Below are 14,979 nucleotides of genomic sequence, written 5' to 3' on the forward strand. Positions count from 1 at the left end.
TGTTCCGATCCCAGATCCGTCTGGTGCCGTGATGCCTCCACTTTAATTTATGTAGCCTTGCTCTGCGGCAATTTCCATGTGTGAAGACACTTCAAAGCAAAGATAACGGGCAGACAATGCCGAACAATTGGCTCTAATTTAGGAAATCATTAATGTGCTTGAGTATCCGGCAAATCCGTGAACACTGGCTCCACCAAGTCTGCGGCCCTTCTCTCTGGCCTTTCTGAATGGGACATAAAATGACACATCTGAGGGATCCTTGCTGTTTCGCAAATAGGCATGATAAATAATCAAAGCAATATATATTTATACACACTAAGCAAGTATCGTTTTCTGTTGGAATCGCTCTCGGCAATTTGCAAAGCGCTTCCGACCTGTTATATGGATGTATTAATGAGCCAGTGAAACGAAACTGCCAACGATTAAGTGTGAATTACTTGTTGATACGTCTCAGAGTGGGGAATAGTCGGTGGCAAGCAGTCGAAACTGGAAGGAATAGTTCCCCACTGAATCTCGATTATTTGTGCTTATTCAATTTAATGTGCTCTTCTTCATAAAGTCAAGGAAATTTTAGGAGGCAAAGGGAGCCTATTTGGCCCATCGTGTCCGTGCCGGTTGGAAAAGTACGACTTGTTTGTTACACAGCAGGCCAAGACTCTTCAAGTCTATATCCAAATCGAGGAGGGTTTCTGTCTCCACCACCCTTTAAGGCCGTGTCTTCCATACTCCTACCACACCCGCGATGGAAAAATATCCTCCACCCCTCAAATCCTTTTACTAGTTCCATATGAGTTAGGAGCAGGAGCTCCTGGAGCCTGCGCTGTCGTTCGATGAGATCATGACTGATCTCAAAGTGACCTCAGCTTCATTGAAATTATCCACCAATTCCTTTACACATATGCTAACTGGCTCTACAGATTTCAGTTTATTAACATTGAGCACTGATGAAAGCTTTCTTCAGATAGGGAACATGCCCAATACCTATTAATCAGTACATGTTCAGTTACAAGTTTATAATTGTACAAGAACTAAAATCATATTTTGTTGTAATTGTTAATGTGGTTATAACTGAAACCACAAAATCGACCAACACTTTTAAATCCCAATAAGTGCTGGTCTATTCAAAACCACAAAGCAAGTATTCTCTAACTAGAGAATGTTATAGAGGTGTATCAAATCATGAGGGGCATAGATAGGGTCAATGCGCACAATCTTTTTCCCAGGGCTGGGGAATCAAGAACTAGAAGGCACAGGTTTAAGGTGAGAGGGAGGGATTTAATAGGAGCCTGAGGGGCAAATTTTCCACCCAGAGCGTGGTCAGTAGATGGAATGAGCTGCCAGAGGAAGTTGTTGAGGCAGGTACATTATCAATATTTAAAAGGTACTTGGACAGATACATGGATGGGCAAGGTTTGCAGGGATATGGGCCAAACACAGGCAAATGGGACAAGCTTGGATGGGAATTTTGGCTGGCATGGTCCAGTTGGACTGAAGGGCCTGTTTCCATGCCGTATGACTCTGGAGTGTTAACTGGCTTTATTTTGGATGCCGACATGTACAAATGGAACATTTCATTTGAATTACCCCTGGTATATTTAAAATTGTATTAACAATTTGATCAAAATAACAAAAACATATTCTTGGTGGGTTAATGTATCCACAGTAATTACACTGACCTGTTCGTGAATCTGAAATTAGGTTTCGGATCTAAGTCCCCATAAAATGATCTTCTTCACTGACACCACTGGACGCCAACTCATATTTCTCCCAGAAGTAAATCTGAAACTCCAGTTAGTTTGTGACTATTTGGTAGTTTGTGGCATTTTGACTGATTTCTTTATTCCACCATCATACTGGTCTAGGTATCTTTGTCAAAAGAGCTGTCAGATTTGAGACATTCTTTTTGACCAACTATGCAGTTGTTATATTCATCAACATTAATTTCTCTACAATTTGAATAATATATTTAGGAAAATATATTTTATACAGGAAAACATTTTATTGGGACCAAGATATGAAATAGTGTAGGTCATTGTTAATCCTTGATGGAAAAGTAGTAGTTCAAAACATATAGGTTTGATAAGTTTTTGGGTTTATTCTACCTAAAAATGTGTTTATTGGAATGTAAAAAGTTTACCAAAAGGATGCTTCTTTTAGAACCTATGTTTGAAGAACCATGTTGACCTGTGTGGTTCACATCAAGTGCAATACACAAACATTCTGAATAAATACCTATAGGGTTTAAAAGGGATCTGAATTTACTCAAGAATAATACAATTACTTTTACAATATATTTTATATCACCTTCAGATAATGATGAGATGGGAGTATAATCTTTGAATATTTTAATGCAGGTAGATAGCAAGGAGGTGAAAGGTGCCGCAAATAAACCAGAATGCGGAGTTGAAATTACAGTCAGATCAGCCAGCATCGTATTAAATGGCAGAGCAGGTTTGAGGGGCCGAGTGGCGGACAGATTTGCTCGCATTGCCATAGTTCATATAATACTAGCAAATGCTGCAGCGGGAGAAGGTCGAATTTGGATCTGGCCTTCGCTTAAAGCATTAGTCTACTGTTCAGGGGTACCAGCTTATTGTGCATCTACGACACATTCTAAGAAAATTAAAGGTGTATGCCCTCTCCCTGCTGTTATTTCTGGTAATGATTTTGATCCCCTCCTCTTCCTCAACTCTGCGCTGGGTGTTGCTATCGTACTCCAAATACAAGGGGCAGCTTGGACTAATATTCGAACACTACTTCAAACTCACCAGCATAGCCCCTGTGTAACCAACCTTGATCGCACCAAGCTTTCTTTGGTGACATATCAGGGAAGAGGGAAGTCATACGTTTCAGTGTTTGCCACTATCTCAGCGGCCTGTCGCTGATTTCATTCATCCTCCATCTCAGGCTGAACCACACTGCTTGAAACCTTGACTGTTCAAACCTGAGTTGAGCTTGCAGTTCAATATCCTCTCTATGGGGTGGAACAATTGTAAATCGATTAAATCCGTTGTGAAGCACTTTTAATTTGCATTAGACCTGCCGGGTAGCTCACACCATGAACAGTGACACTGACTGTTGACGTGTCAGACGATCAAGGAGTCAATGAAATCATTTAACCCAGTAGGTAAGCGACCTGCCTGCTGAGCGGTCCCCGAACACCGCGTCCGATAGGATCGCGTGCGGAGCCCACACAACACAACCTTTCATCTCTTTTGTTTATTCTCCACGCTATTATCGTCACACTATTAACATTAGCAGACAAGTGGCGTTGGGTCATACTAAGACAGGATGCAGTGTGATTATAACCTTGCAGTCTTCAAGAACATGCGGATATTTGCTAACGTTCTCATAGATGTTTTCTGAAGTCCTCCATACCAGGTTTCCCGAGTCTGCGAAAACCTCTTAAATGTTCCTTACAAACGTGTGAAGAAAATTATAACGACTTTCTTCCAGTAGCATGAGACCAAATTGCGAAAATGATTGTAGATAGTGAAACTAATCGAGGTGAAATTAACTGAAATACTATAAGTTTATCGTTACCCTTTGATTTCAACCATCTCTAAAGCTGAACGTGTTTGAGCTTGGTTCAAATGGGATTTCTCTGTTTATCCCGGCGAGTTTATTCATTCGGATTTAATCTTCTGAGACAACCTTTCGAGAGTTCCGCGTCTGTCTTCCAGCGGAGTGGGAGCTGATTCTGAAACATTTATCTTGGGAAAGTAAGGGGCGATTAGTACATATAAGTCGGTTAGCAATACACTGCAAAAGTCGTCTTAGTACCCACTTCTGCAAAACGAGGCAGAAAGGGGCAATGTACAAACTCGGAGGTAGAAAGTAAAAAGAAAATTTCTTATTCCATATAATCCAAAAAAAATTGATGAAAAAGGCAGGAATGGGAGAAAGTTTCGGGGATTTGCAGTACGGTGCCTCTGCAGGTACAGCCTTGACTACAGAGGGCACACACAGACCTGATGGCGCCGACGATTAGCAGCTTTGCCGATTCCCAAAGCATTTCATTGATATCTTTAATTAGTTCAAACTGGCCCCCGCTGTTTGCTTGTTATCTTTCCTTTGATGCCCCTTCAGACATGCAAATTCTTAGCCGGTCTGAACAAACCTTCTCTTCATTTGTGATGGATCCGAGAAAGGGAAAAGACGTTAATTAACGTGCAGGTTGTTCTCCCTGCCTCCCACCCTAAGAAGCCAGAGGAAGCCTCTTTTCGACAGGATTGAAGTTGCCTTGATAGTAGAGAAAGAATAGGTTGACAGATGCATTGGTAACCGATCCACCTTGCGGCCGTCTCCACCACCATTATTCATTGGTCGTGGTCAGTTGGAGAGCCAATTTTCAGTACAACATTGTAATTCACCAGCAACACACACACACACAAAGTATTGGAGGAACTCAGCAGGTCAGGTAATTCACCAATTCAGTAACTAAAATATTTTAAAACAACTGATGTTCCAGAAAAGAAACCTTGAATTAACAGATTTGCTTATTTTTAGACACCTCTGGGACAACGAAAGCTTTGAAGTTTGTGGTTATGCTAGCAGATTAATGGGACATTTCAGTAGGTAAACTCATATTTGCATGGAATATGGAATTGGACCCCCCAATCCATTAGAATTTATTTGAAAATTTTAAAAAAATGATCTGGATTTTCTTTCCATTGAATCAGGGCATTATAAAGTACTTTGCAGTACAACCCACAAAATAGCTTCCTGCATAAAGTGGAGACACAGATGCTGGAAATCTGCACAAAGTGCTGCTTTCTGGCTGCAAAACTGTAGTTTTAGAATTTCTTGAATTTAGTGGTAAATGTAATGTATGCATTTTCTCTCCAACATATACTTCATTCAGCAAATCTGCAAACATAATACAGTACATTCATCTGTCATAATTCATATCACCACACATATTATTTCATTCCTTAAAAGATTTATGTTATATCAGCAAGAATCACAGAAAGATTACAGCAGGGAAGGAGGCCATTTGGATCATCAGGTCCATACCGGCTCGATGTAAGTACAATCCGGCAAGTCCCACTCCTCTGCCCACTCACCATAGCCACTCAAACATCATCCGGTGAGCCATCGGCTGAACCATCAAAAATTATCAGAGATTTACTGTAATTGAGTCATGTACTCGGAGCTATTGTGAGCTGTTTAATTGAAGCCCCGAGGGAGTCAGTATCTTTGGAAGAAAAGAAGAGTAAGAAGAAATATAACAAGTAAAAAGACCACCTGGAGTCAACTGGTAGCAGTGTAGTTATCCATAAGCATAGAATGCAAATCTTACATTTCTTATAATCCAGGATGGCTAATCAGCTACCAGTTACAAGAGCTGAATGGCTGTCAAAAGTTATGAGACTGGGGTCCTTCATTTTCCTCATTGCTTCCAGCTGGTGCTCTGAAGAGACATTATTACTTCTTCCTGGGAATATTCATTTTGCTGCAAAATGGTCTTATTATAAATTGAGAATTCACACCTGCATTGAATCCAGTCTTAGGTCAAAGAAAGAGTAAAAAAAACTTCTGATAGTTGATGGCAAGAACTAAAGGTTGGCAAGTCCATGGATCCGATGGCCTGCGTGCAGGGGTTCTGATGGGGTTGCAGAGATGGTGGATGCATTGGTTGTGATCTTCCAAAAGTCCTCGATTACAGAAAAGTCCTAGTAGATAGAAAATAGCCAATGGATCACTAGTATTTATGAAAGGATGGAGAGAGAAAAAAAAGGGCCAGTCACCTCACATCAGTTGCAGGGCCAATTTTCAATACAAAAACTATTGGTGTTCAGAAATCTAGGTGTATTCTACAAAAAAACCCTAGAAAAGTACCATTATTACAGCACATAATAAATATGGCAAGTGGATTATCTGCCTTTATTGCAAAGAGAATGGAGCTAGAGTAAGTCAGGAAGTATAGCTTTTTCTGTACAGGCCTTTGCTAAGAGCATATCTGGAGTACTGTATATATACTTATGCCTCCACCAGATTGATACCTGAGATTAGGAAGTTGTCCTTTGAGGAAATATTAAGCACATTGGACTTTTACTATCAGGAGTTCAGAAGAAGGGGGGATCTCATTGCATGCAAATGTATGCAGTTCTGAGGGGGCTTGTCAGGTGGATTCTGTCAGGTTATTTCCTCTGGAGAGGTAGTTATAAATCAGGCGCAGAGTTACAGGATAAACGGCTGGCCACCTAAAGCTGAGATGTGAAGGAATTTCCACCCACAGAGAGTTCTTTAGAATTCTCTATCCCATACGGTTGTAGATGCTGACACTTTAGCTATAATAAAGGTTGTAAAAGGTCAATTTTTGATTTAGAAGGGATTCAAAGATTATAGAGATCAGACAGGAAAGTGGATAGCATTTTCAAAACTGTTTTTATTGCTCATCCTTGGTTAAACAGTTAAGAAAGAAGAAAAAGATGCAGTGCCATAATGTCTTTTACCACTTTAGAATATTACAAAGCAATTTACTACCATAGAAGTCATTTTGAAGAGCGGTCACTCTTGCAACATTGGAGAGCTGGCAAAAGATATACACACAACAAAGTTCAACAAAAAGTGGTGTACCTGAGCACAGCTAGCACCTTGTTTAACAAATCTGATAGTGGACCACTCCCTCAGCTATGCACCGGACCATCAGGTTAGATTTTTGCACTAAAGTCTTTTGGAGTTGGATTCCGACAAACAGCCTTCTTACTCAGAGACAAAAAATATTATTAACTGACTCTTTTGATTATTTGTACAACTGAGGGGTTGCACAGTTGCAGAAGATATTAAAAATTCAATGCCTGCTCCACAGTAGCCTGGTGTTACGTGTAGAACGTACTTGATAGAGGTAGCTAATTTACTGAAAAACATGAAGAAAATGTTTATATTTTTCATCAGAACTTTTCAGGTTAGGTTTCATAACTTATCATGGTGTAATTTTCAACCTGCTTTGGAATATGCTTTATTTTCCATCCAGCAATAACAACTTGCATTGACGTAGTGACTTAAATTTAATAAAACTTCTCAATCTGCTTTACATGAAGTTCATAAAACTATATTTAACACCAAATGAAGTAAGGACTGGTGCCAAAAGGGAGATTTTAAGAAGCATCATGAAAGAGGAGAGGTAATGAGAGTTAGAAGTTATTTCCAGAGCCTCAGGCCTAAGCAGTTGGAAGCATAGCCACCATTGGCTCATTGATAAAAGCTGGTGATGTCAGGATTGGTGGAACAGAGATATCATGGAAGGTTGTAGAGTTGTACAGAGGGAGGGAGAGGTGAAGCCACGGAGAGATTGAAAAGTAAGGTTGAAAATTTTAAATCAGGACATTGCTGGGTTGATATTGGTTAGCATGAATTGCTACATGTGTGATGCACAGACTGAGTTGGTTTGAGTTAGGACGGGGCCAGTTGAGTTTTAGAACTCCTGTTTATGCAGGTTGCAGGTAGGAACCTACACAGAAAAAAGTACCTGAGAGTTTGAGCTCCAGGAAGCCGAGGTAGGGTAGAGACATGACAAAGGTAAAAGTCTTATAATGTAGTCTTATAGGTGTAGAGTTGACAGATCAGATGTGTGTCAAATAAGACAAGTGATGCCGAGAATAGTCTAGTGAGTTTTAACCCTGCCATCAGCACTATCCCTCACCTGGATATTGCCCAGGCAAGGGATAGAGCTGATGGCCAGTCAAAACTCACTAACTTTAGACTGCTGGTTATTTGAAGGAAATTTCTGCGCAGGCATTGTAATATCTCACAGGCAATGGAGGGACTGAGAAAGGTGATGGAGATCAGGGAAGTGATAACAAGACATTTTAGAAAATAATTACTGGATTGGCCAGTGTTATGAGAGGAAAATCATTTTTGACAAATCCTCTGAGAGCTTTTGAGGTTGTAACCAAGAGAATGGACAGAGGGGAAACCAATGGATGTGTTGAATTTGAACTTTCAGAAGGTGTTAGATAAGAGGGTTGTGGGTAATATAAAGGCATGAATTGAGGACTGGTTAATGCCCTGGAAAAAAAGGTAGGAATAAATGGTAATTTTCAGGTTGAGAAGTTGTGATAAGTGGGGTGCATTGGGATCTAGGTACCTGTGTGAAAGAATGGTTAACGTGGTGGTACAACATGTAATAGGGAAGACATGTTGGCCTTTATTGCAAGAGAATTTGAGTACAAAAGTAAAGACATTTTACTACAATTATTTAGAGCCCTGTGAGATCACTTTTGGATTAATGTTTACCACTAAAATGGCTTGCTAATTCCTTTGCTCTCTTTTTTATGCAGCTGAAATGTTAACTCTGTTTCTCTCTCTACAGATGTTGCCTGACATGCTGAATATTTCCAGAATGTACATTTTATCTCTCATTCATAAGAACTATAAGACGTAGGAGCAGAATTAGGCCTTTTGACCCATCGAGTCTGCTCTGCCATTCAATCATGACTGATCTTTTTTTCAACCCCATTCTCCCGCCTTCTCCCCATAACCCTTAACCCCTTTACCAGTCAAGAACCTATTCAATCTCTGCCTTAAATACACCCAATGACTTGGCCTGCACAACCCTCTGTGGCAATGAATTCTACAGATTTCCTCATCTCAGTTTTAAAGGGATGTCCCTTTATTCTGAGGCTGTACCCTTGGATCCTAGACTTTCCTACTAATGGAAATATCCTCTCCTCATCTACTTCGTTGAGGTCTTTCAGTATCTGGTAGGTTTCGATGAGATCCTCCCTCATCCTTCTGAACGTCATCGAGTACAGGCCCAGAGACATCAAATGCTCCTCATACTCCTCATAGCCTTTCATTCCTGAGATTATTCTTGTGAACCCCCTCTGGGCCTTCTCCAGGGCCAGCACATCCTTCCTCAGATAGGGGGCCCAAAATTGCTCACGATCATTCCCACCTCTCACAAAAGATCAACAACCTGAAAATATGTGGGCAGGTCTTCCACTGCTCTGCAGTTGCTGGTTCTCTGTGTCCGAGACTGGACCAAGCTGTTCTTTTTAAGGCAGTGCAGTCATCCACTGGGAGTTGGGTTTCAAGTGGTTCAGCATGGCCCAGGGCAGCTGACAGGCACTTTTGAGAGCAGCTCAGGTCCTACTCATAGTCTCGCTAGTTGTCAAACCTGGTATTCTTTTTGACATTCACAAACATTAACAATTATTAAAAGTTAAAAGATTTAAAAACACAGTCTCTTAAAAAATAATTAAAAACATTTCAACTAACTTAATTAAATCACATACTTACCTCTTCTTCCTGACAGCCGATTTCTCCCATTCAGTTGAACAGACCTGCTCTACTTGGCCCAGGTTAACCTGCTGTGATTTCAGCTGGGAAATTTCCCAAGCAGTGCCGGTAAATCTGCAGCAACCCAGTTGGAATGCTTACAGGGTACAGCATGGCAGAACAGAACAGGCACGGTAGTGTAGTGGTTAGCATAATGCTATTACAGCGCCAGCGACTAGGGTTCAATTCCCGCCGCTGTCTGTAAGGAGTTTGTACGTTCTCCCCGTGTCTGCATGGGTTTCCTCCGGGTGCTCCGGTTTCCTCCCACATTCCAAAGACATACGGTTTAGGAAGTTGTGGGCATGCTATGTTGGCGCCGGAAGCGTGGCGACACTTGCGGGCTGCCCCCGGAACACTCTACGCAAAAGATGCATTTCACTGTGTGTTCCGATGTACATGTGACTAATAAAGATATCTTATCCCACAGCTGATGCTCTGCTGAGAGGGAGGCTGTTTTGCAATCTCTTGAACTAGATGGTGAACAGCTGGGGCTCTGGCCTGATCCCTGTGGCACCCCACGAGTCACAGCCTCTGCCAGATACTGCTCAGTGGATGAAGGCATTAGCTAATCAGCACAGTGTAAAACATCAACACCATCAAATGGGAAGAGTGCTTCTGTAATCAGCACCTATAATTATTTTACGGATTCCACACATTAAAAGACTGCCGTACATTTTGCTGGAAGGCAACAATTAATTCCAGAATCATAAGTTCACCATGGCACAGAAGGCCAATTGGTTCATTGGATCATGGGATCCCACTTCAATCCATATCCCCCCCCCCCACTCTTTCCCCACAGCCCTGGAACTTATCCCACCCAACCCCCTACCCCCGCCCCAAAAAAATAGCCCATTCATTTCTTTGGAGACACGAGACACTGCAGATGCTGGAATCTGGAGCAACACACACAAAGTGCTGGAGGAACTCAGCAGGTCAGGCAGCATCTATGGAGGGAAATGGACAGTCGACATTTCGGAAGGATCTCGGGCCATCGATTGTCCATTTCCCTCCATAGACGCTGCCTGACCTGCTGAGTTCTTCCAGCATTTTGTGCGTGTTGCTTCATTCAGTTCTTTTTTTGAAAGCACCGATGGATTCTGATTTCCACCATTCTTACAATTGGTGAGTTCAAGATCATTTTCTTTCCTTACATCCTTTCCTTACATCCTTTCCTTACATCCCTTTGTCTTTTAATCTTTTAACTTTTAATTTTCTTTGTTCCAAAAACTGTCCGAGCTTCTTCACTTTAACTGATCTGAAATCTCTCAACCATTGAAACAATCTGACAAATCTTTACCCACTCTGGGCCCATTATATCCTCCCCAAGACGTTGTGATCAAAATTAGGTGCTATGTTCCACAACCTCCCCGTTTCTATATTCCGTGCCTCTTGTTATGAAGCCATATGCTTTGTGAACAATGTGTCATGTTTCTTTAAATATTTACTCCAGTCCATCTGTTTCTACGCGCCCTGCAAACTCAAATTGAACTTTGTGTATTGATGGAACTAAATAACAGCATTAATTACAGTCCGAATGGAAAATGCATAAAGTAGGTTAAAAAGAGCCAGTGCACAAGAGCTAATGCCAACGACCCTTTCTAAATTTTGAGATTGAGTGGCGGCATCTTCAAATAAACCCCAGTCCTTGTGGTCAGGTTTATTTTACCTTCTAAAATATCATCAGCGATGATGGGCTCTTTTAGGGATTAGCGACAATCCGACAGTACTGTAAATGATTTGTAAATACTTTAATTTGCATTTGTTTGGGTGTTTTATTGTTTTTCCCCTGCGCACAAGGCTTTGATCACAGTCAACCGATCGGAACAACCGCAAAACGAAGGATTTATATGAACACTTCAGCGCCAGACTCCAGGCGCCCGTCTGCGTGAGGATACACCAGTGATGTTAAATGGAAGACAAAGTTATTGCTTCAAAATTCAGCTTTTGCCACAACCGGCTGATAGTTGCTATCTTCCGCTTGCAGTTACCGTTTAAAGGTGTGCATGGAGCTTTAAAGCCGCAAGTTTCGTGAACGCTATTTTCTGATGCTGCTTTCCATTTGGCAAAGAAACTGATGTGTGTAGATACCACGCACACTGTATTTTGCTGCTTGGAGTGAGTTATCTCTCAGCACCCACGCTGTCCCCACCACTAGTGTTGCTGGATGGAGCTGGACGCTTGGTTTTAGGAGCGCGGAAATTCCTACAACTCAGAAGTGGGGTGGGAGAGTTTATGAATGAGCCATGACATTAAGTCTCGAGGGTTGCGCCACTTATTTTGAAACGTGAATCCTAAAATTCTTTACTTCCTTCGTCGAAAGCAAGGAATAGCGGCGATCGGGTGTCCGTGGAAGCTACTGGGCTGTTTGAAGGGAGCATCCAACAGTAGACTGTTCAATTGTCACAGAGAATAATTGACCGCAAGTGGAGGAAAAAATAATTTGCCTCACAGCCCACCTGAATTGAATTGGGGAGCTCGCTGCCTAACGTGTATGAAATACGGCGCCACTCTGATGCGAGTGATATTTAACACTGCCCCCTGAAACTTCATGCCAGAGAACAGCAGGCTTCAGTTGTGTCATTGCTGTCGTGGGACCTTAATATGAGCAGATGAACTCTCTCGTTAAAACCACGGTGACGCTTCTAAAAGATACTCGCGGACACTCAGGAACATCTTGACATTATTTCTTTAGCCAAAAGCCCACTGCATTCTGTTGTTGCTTTTCCCAGGAAATGGTACGATCTTCTGGCAGTTGGAATTTAATTCAGACAAGTGTAAAATGATACATTTTAGGAAGTTCAGCCAGGCCATTCAGAGCTCCATCGTGAATGCCATGGAGACCTTGGGATACAAGTACATAGTTCTCTGAAAGTGGTGACACAGCTAGACGGGTGGCGAAGAAGATGTATGGTATGCTTGTTTTCATCATTGAGTATAGGAGTTGGGACGTCATGTTGCAGTTGTACAAAATATTGGTTAGGCCACACTTGGAGTATTCTGTGCAGTTCTGGTCACCACACTATAGAAATGTCAAAGTCGAGTTTATTGTCATAGGCAATAGACAAGTGTGCATAGGTGCAATGAAAAACTTACTTGCATCACAGGCACATAGCATCATATAAGCAGCATTCACAAGAAAAACATATATTAAACATAATCTATACACAATTTTTACAAGAAAGAAAACACAATTAGAACAAACAAAAAACCAAGGTCCATTTTAGTGCAGAGTCATCATAGTGTTGCTAAGCTGTAGTGATAATTAGGATTTTGCCGGTTGGGTCAAGAACCAAATGGTTGAAGGGAAGTAGCTGTTCTTGAACCTGGTGATGTGGGACTTCAGGCTTCTGTACCTCCTGGCCGATGGTAGCTGTGAGAAGATGACATGGCCCGGATGGTGGGGATCCTTGATGATGGATTGTTGAGGCAGCACCTCCTGTAGATACTACCGATGGTGGGGAGGGATGTGCCCGTGATGTATTGGGCAGAATCCACTACTCTCTGCAGCTTCTTACATTCCTGCACATTTGAATTGCCGTACCAGACCACGATGCAACCAGTCAGGATACTTTCAACAATACATCTGCAGAAGTTTGGAAGAGTGTTTGGTGACAAGTCAAACCTCCCTAACTTCCTAAGAAAGTAAAGACACTGGCGCACTTTCCTTGTGATTGCATCTGTGTGCTGGGCCCAGGACAGGTCATCTGATACGTTAATGCCCAGGAATTTAAAGCTGCTGACTCTCTCCACTGCCGATTTCCCCCAATGTAGACTGGTGTATGTTTGCCCTCCTTCCCCTTCCTGAATGATGTGATTAAGCTAGAGAGGGTGCAGAAAAGATTCTCAGGAATGTTGCCTGGACTGGAGGATTTCAGTTATAAGGAGAGATTGGATAGGTTGGGACTGTTCCCTGGAGTGAAGGAAGCTGAGGGGTGACCACAAAGAGATTTATAAAATTATAAGGGGCATAGGTAGGGGAGATGGTAACAGTCTTTTTCCCAGGGTAGTGGAGTTTAAAACTAGAGGGCATAGGTTTAAGGTGAGAGGGGAAAGATTTAAAAGGGACCTGAGGGGCAAGAGGTTGGTGGGTATATGGAACGAGCTACCAAAGGAGTTGTTAGAGGCAGGTATAATTACAATGTTTAAAATTCATTTGGACAGGTACATGGTTAGGAAAGGTTTGGAGGGATATGGGCCAAATGCAGGCAAACTAACTAAACAGGCAAACACAGGACTAACTGCACCACCTTTTTTTCCCCTTAAGAATTAGATTTCAACCAATTCCTTTTAAATGAGGCAAGTTTAGTGCAGTGATCAATGCTGGAAATTACTGCTCCTTTTGATATATATTAGTGATTTGGATTTCGGCATATATAACAAAATTTCAATGTTTCCAGATGACATAAAATACAAGAAATGAGCTGAGGAGGTTAGGAATAGAAGTTAGGAGGACAAAGACAGATTCATAGCAGAAGAAATTTAATGCAGAAAAATGTAAAGTGAAGAATGAGGAGAAGCAACGTAAAGTAAGTCGTCCAATTTTCAAGTGGGTGCAGGAATAAAAGGTTCTAAAGGGTGTGTGTGTGTGTGGATCTTTGAATGTATGTGGGATACTTGGCATTATAAGTAGAAGCACAGAATTAAAAAGAAAGAACATTATACTAAATTTTATGAAACTCTGGTCAGAACTCAGCAGTTTAATTGTGGTCAACTCCAGGCACTGTTTTAGAAAGTAGTTCAAGATTTTAGAGAGTGTACAGAGGGGATTTATTAGAAGATAGGATGCAGTACTTCTGTTATGTGGTAAGATTAGAGGTAGTGGGTTGTTCAACTTTGACCAGAGATGGTAAGAGGTGATTGAATAGAGGTGTTCAAAATCTTGCAGAGTTTTGATTGAATAAACAGGGAATTTTCCTTCCTGTCACAGATTTGGTAACTAAACAGCAAGAATTTAAGGCAATAGGCAAAGGATCCAAAACACCATGAGGTGAGAATAACTATAGGGATAAATGAATGTTTCTCTGGTTGGCAATCAGTGGTGAGCAGAGTGCCACAGGGGTCAGTGCTAGGCCTGCAAATGTTCATGATGTACATTAACGATTTGGAAGAGGGGACAGAGTGTGGCGTATCTAAGTTTGCTGATGACGCTGCATTGAGTGGAAAAGCAAATTGTGCAGAGGATGTGGAGATTCTGCAGAGAGATATGGACAGGTTAAGTGAGTGGGCAAGGGTCTGGCAGATGTAGTACAATGTTGGTAAATGCGAGGCCATCCACTTTGGAAGGAAAAATAGATCAGATTATTATTTAAATGGTGAAAGATTGCAGCATGCTGTTGTGCAGAGGGACTTGGGAGTGTTGGTACATGAATCTCAAAAGGTTGGTTTGCAGGTGTAATAGGTTATCAAGAAGGCAAATGGAATGTTGGCCTTCCTTGCTAGAGGGATTGAATTTAAGAGCAGGGAGGTTATGCTGCAACTGGTGAGGCCGCACCTGGAGTACTGCGTGCAGCTCTGGTCTCCTACTTGAGAAAAGATATAGTGGCTTTGGAGGCGGTGCAGAGGAGGTTCACCAGGTTGATTCCAGAGATGAGGGGGTTAGCCTATGATGAAAGATTGAGTCACCTGAGACTATACTCACTGGAATTCAGAAGGACGAGAGGGGATCTTATAGAAACATATAAAATTATGAAAGGG

Source organism: Pristis pectinata, chromosome 12 (genome assembly GCF_009764475.1).
Source record: "Pristis pectinata isolate sPriPec2 chromosome 12, sPriPec2.1.pri, whole genome shotgun sequence".
Lineage (NCBI taxonomy): Eukaryota > Metazoa > Chordata > Chondrichthyes > Rhinopristiformes > Pristidae > Pristis > Pristis pectinata.